Below are 6,000 nucleotides of genomic sequence, written 5' to 3' on the forward strand. Positions count from 1 at the left end.
AATTTAAAAATCAAAGCAAAATAATATTATATCAATACCCTTTTTAAATCATTCTCTGATCTGGATTTTATTTTATTAAACAAATATATCTCCTATTTCCTAGTCCTCATTTTCTTACCTCCCTTTCATATTTCACTTCATAATGTAGTAGTCAGCTCAGACTGTTATACAAAACCACAGACTGGATAACTTGAAAAAAAAAAAGACATTTATATTTCATAGTTCTGGAGATTAGGAAGTCCAAGATCAAGGTGCCTACAGATTGGGTCTCTGGTATGAACCTTCTTTCTGACTCACAACATAGCAGCCTTTGCGCTGTGTCCTCACGTAATACAGAGAGAGAAAAAGATTTTATTTCTCTCCTCTACTTATAAAGACCTTTTAAATCCTACCTTGGGGTCCCTCCCTTTACCTCATCTAGACTTAATTACCTCCCAAAGGAGGTACCCTCATACTTAAAAAATCTTCAAAAAATATTCTTTTTATTGTGGAGGTGGTAATAAAAAGAATAAAGTAGGCTTAATTCTACTTTATTCTAAGACTACTTTATTCTTTGTATTACTCACCTCCAAATACCATGACATCATAGATTTGGTCTTCAACAGATGAATTTTGGGAGGGACACTTCAGTTTGTTCCTTATAACTAGCCTACTCTTTATACACCCACTGTATGCCCCTTCCCTCTCTGTCATCACTGGGTATGGGCACATACAGTTTCAATATCTGGGACATCAATTTCCTATAAAGAAAAACAAAAAGACAAGATATTATTTACTACCCTCTAGAACACACAGTAGAATTTTTTTAACCTGTAAATCCTCAATATTTTTGGTTTCTTCTCAAAAAGTTATAAAGAATAAAAGTAAAAACTATAAACATTCTTCAAAGAATGAGAAAAATGCAAGATAAACTGTATTCTTTTATTTATAATTTAATTTTTTTTTACAATTCATTGATTTTTATTAGACTCAAAATTTCACAATCACCACTACTTTATAATTCCAGAAAATTTTCATACCCTAAAAAGGAAACCTGAAGCCTATTAGGATATCTCCTCTCCATAGTTCCTGGCAACCACTGATCTACTTCCTGTCTTTGTGAATATGCTATTTCTGGATATTTTATATACATGGAATCATATGAATATACATATTTTGTGTTTGGCTTCTTTCTCTTAATGTGTTTTCAAGTTCATCCTTTCTGAATCATGTATCGATACTTAGTTCCTTTTAATGAATTAATCATATTATATTGCATGCATGCACCACATTTTATTTATCTACTCATTAGTAAATGGAGATTTGAATTGTTTCTGTATTTTTGGTTCCCATGAGTAATGCTGGCATAAACATTCTGTGAGCATGTCTTCAATTTTCTCAGGTGTACAAGGAATGGAATAGATGGGTCATATGACTCTTTAACTTTGGAATACCTGCCAATCTTTTCCACTCCACCAACAATGTCTAAAGGTGCTAATTTTGTCCATATTATCAACATTTATTTTCATTTTTTAAAAAAAGTATTACTATAGCTACCCTAGTATCTATGAAGGGACATCTCATTGTGATTTTGATTCGCATGTCTTACTGACTAATGGTATTGAATACATTTTCAGGTGTTTATTGGTTATTTGTATAATTTCTTAGGAAAAATGCCTTTTCTAAACATTTACCATTTTTAAGTTAAGCCATTTGCATTTTTAATTTTTTAATATTAAGGGTACATTGTATATCCAGCATACCATGTGCTTGTTAGATATATAAATTTAAAAACTAAAATCAAACTTAGGATCTGAATTTTAATGTATTTTGGACATAAACTATCAATCCCACTCTTCAAAATAATTAAGAAAATAGTATTACTTGCCCGTAAGTAAATAAAAATGTCTGTCCCTGCTTGCTTCCTTCTAGTAATTAGACTAACTTCTCTGTTCATTCATTGAAGTCCAGTAATTTTGTTACATTCTTTCAAATATAATTCCAAGGAATACCTACTGGAAAGCAAAAGGTGGTCAAAAATCACCCAGGAGGACCATGAGCATTGTCAGTCCTCAGAAAATCAAGTACTTGAGTTATAAAAAGTCATCAGGGAGATGGCATTCCCCCACATATGATATTTGGAAAACATGGGCATTACAGAAAGTATATAATTGATTCCTCAAGACTAGAGTTTCTTTACTCTAGAGTACACTGTCTTGGAAGTGGGCGGATAGCTCATCCAGTAGAATACACTGTCGGAACCTGCAGACAAAAGAAAAAACTTTGCATATGTTCATTACAGCCATAGAAAGCTTGGCATTTCACACCTTGTCAGAGTTATCAGGTACAGAGTTGTCCTTGAATCTAATTTTCATTCCAACAGAAATGTGAGAAGTCAAATCACTGCACAGCAGAGAAAGGAGAGCTTTTTTCCTCTCTCTCTCCCCACTGTGTTGTTTGCTGCAATCATGTCTGAAGGGAATTCAGAAAAAAAAAAAATACATTAAAAAACATTAGGTTGCATTAGGTTTAATGCAAACTGTTTTACCAGATAATGGCAAATATGAGCTCTAAATTGCCCATATTTAGAAAACTTACATTAGCAAATGTCCCATGAGACATAGATCTAAGTTGTTTACTGACTCAGCCTGGTGTATTTTTTGATTACAAAAATATTCAGTCTTCTAGATTTTTAAAGTGCTATGAATTTCTAATATATGCTAGAGAAAGTACTAGGAAACCAACAAGGAAGCTGTGTGCATGAAAACTTTTTTTGTGAAATACCATCTCCATTTTCAATCTGTAGACAAATGTATCAAAAAAGAAGCAAATAGAGAAGATAAAGTGAGCTAATTTTCTTAAAATCCCACATTTAAGGCAGAAGTACTCCTTTTGGACTTTTCCAGACCAAAAATATGGGGGCTACTGGTATTTTTTATTTCCTGACTTGAATGTTGGTTGCATTGAGGGTTAGCTTATGATACATCATTGAGTTGTTTAAATCAATAGTTATCATGTGATTAAATGGATTGGTCATTGATAAATGTATGTGAAGATAGCTAGCTATGTGATAAGGTTAAGTTAAATAAAATGCTAATGAAAAGTGGGTCCAGTGTAAAATTCTTTCAACTTATTTTATATTTAAATTTTCCTAATAAAAAGGTTTTTTTTAAGGTAAATGAAAAATTTTAAAAAGTATATGTAAGCCTAGTTTGAATGGTGTTGGGGAAACAAGTACAACTCAAGTTCACAGCATACATCTTAGCAAAGTACACAGGGGATGTGGTCAGCAACATTGAAGAATTATTTAAAAGACATAACATTAGTCACCTAAATTGTGCAACTTTTCATATTTATTTGACTACTGGGTTTAAACACCGCAAAATGTTTTACCTAGACAAATACAAATGATGAATGCCATCTCATTAAGATCAGTTAGTACCCAAGGAATTTGAGTCCTCACATACAGTTACAGCATGCCAGGACTATGACAAAAGAGAACTCTGGGAGTAGTATGCATGGGAGAAAATACTATTTTGCTAATTGAGAGTTTCTGACAGGCTCATTTCATTGTTAAATATCCAGGGCACTCTGCTCTTGTAACCTGTAATGAAGGATATCATGGAGTGGACAGGGTGTGATTGGTATGTGGCAGCTATGATTTCTGGTTAACATACCTAATTGGGATCTTCTAAAATGGTAAAAATATCTTAGTGTTAATATAAAGACTCAATTTCACCTCATGCCTCCACTCAGCCCCTAATTCCTCTTTTTGTCACAGGTCACTACCCTCTTGATATTGTTGATTAACATTTCTTTGAATTTCTTTATACTTTTAACACAGAAATATACATTTTTAAACACATTTTTTCCTGTACCTGTTTTAAGTGTGACAATGATAAAATTCTGCCATTGTTTTCTTTTGTAGGGAAGCTCTTTTCAGCAACATCATATTTATGAGATTAATTTGTGTTGTTACAAGTAGCATTGGTCTCTTATTTTCATTGTTTCATTGGTGCTATCTCACTATATGATTATACCTCACTTATTTTTTTCTATTTTTCTAATATTAACAGAAATTGTGTTTTATTCATCCATTTTAGAACTATTATGATGTTATGCACATTTCTTTTCTGTCTTTCTTTTGTGTGTGTGTGTGTGATGAGGGCAAGACCCTGGGGCATATTTCTGCTGATATCTCTATGGTACATATTCAAATTTTTTTTTTGTGTGTGTGTGTGTGTGTGTGTGCACTTAAGAGTGGAATTGTTGAACCATAGGGTAGGGATATCTTTAAATTTCATTGACAGTGCTTGGTAGTTTTTCAAAACTGTCTCAATTCTTTTCCCTAAAGCTGTGTCTGAAATTCCACTTGATCCACATCCTTGCTAACATATACTATTTTCATTTAGCTATCTCTGGAAATGTTAAATAATATTCTCACTATTGTTTTAGTATTTATTTGTTTGACTAATCAAGATATTGAACAGGCTTTGGCCCCTTTGAAATTCTTTTTCATGAAATACATGCTCATGTATTTTCCCATTTTCTAGTGTGTTGTCTTTGATTGGGTTTTGATTTTTAGGACTTCTTTAAGCATTTTCAATGGGTGTCCTGTTAGTGAGATGGGTACCAAATGTTTTCTCCTGTTCTGTGTATTTCCTTTATGCTTTTTTATTAATAGCAGCTTTTCATTTCAATTTTTAATTTTTATTATTTGAATTTTAAGTCTAATTTTAAAATGTTTTCTTAATCAAAAAATGTATATCAATATTTATAATGCAATTCTATACCATGAAGTTTTGTAGATATCCTCCTACATTATTTCTATAAATTCTATTGTTTTTTCCCATTTAGTTCCAAAATTCACCTAGAATAGATTTTAAGTTTTTTTCCCAAATGAATATCTTATTGCCCCTGCAATATTTTAAAATAAGATATCCTTTTCTCATTGTAAACTATTACAGCATGGTTTTGTTTCTGTACTCTCCTATTCTATTCTATTCATTTGTCTATTTAGAAATAAGTATCTTACTATTTATCTAATCACCTTAGATCTATGAGTCTTGACTTCCAGCAAGGAAGTCCTTTAATTATGTTCTATTCTTCAATATCATCTTTATCATGTGTGGCCCATTATTCTTCACATAAATTTTAGAATCCATTGTCAATTTTTACAGCATTAACAGGCATTAAATCTGTACTACTTTCAGGGAAAAGTAATACAGATTTGATTTTTCCAATCTGTTTTGTAGTTTTTCTGACAGAAGTTTTACACCACATCTATTAGAACTATTATATTTGAATATAATATCACAAAAGCACATAAATCATCAGTGAACATTTCAATGAATTTTCAGAAAATGAAAGTACTCTTGTAATCATTCCAAGATCAAGAATAAAGTATTGCCAGAATCCCAGGAGGCTCTCTTTTGTGTTTTTCTAAATACTTTTGAACTTCAGATAATTTAAATCTTCTATTAAGTACTCTTTTGTTGTTGATTTCTTTGGTCTACTATTATATTTATAAAATTCACTCAAATTTTTAATAGCTTATTAAATTATTCTCATTCTTATTGAATAATATATTTCATTTTGTAAACACAAATTATTTTATCTATTTCACTATTGATGAACATCTGAAAGATTTCCAGTTTGGAGCTATTGTGAAGTGTGCTACTATAAAGTTATATTTAAGTTTTTATTGGTTATCTACCTTAGAGATAGCCAATAAAACCTTAAGAACCTTAAAGTAGAATTGCTGAGTTTTGTGTCAGGCCTGCATTCATTTTTGGTAGATGCTTCCAAGCTGTTTTTCAAAGTGGTTGTACTAATGTTTGATACTTATGGAGCTATTGTAAATCAAATCTATTGAAAAGGTTTAATTTCCATTTATTTCTGGTGTAGGGAAATAAAATTTGTTTTTACAATATATTTACCTTGTATCTAGCACCTTATAAAATGTTTTATTCATTTTAATAATTCAATTATAGTTTCTTTTGTGTTGTCTGCATATACAGT

The sequence above is a fragment of the Sciurus carolinensis genome, chromosome 2, assembly GCF_902686445.1.
Source record: "Sciurus carolinensis chromosome 2, mSciCar1.2, whole genome shotgun sequence".
NCBI lineage: Eukaryota > Metazoa > Chordata > Mammalia > Rodentia > Sciuridae > Sciurus > Sciurus carolinensis.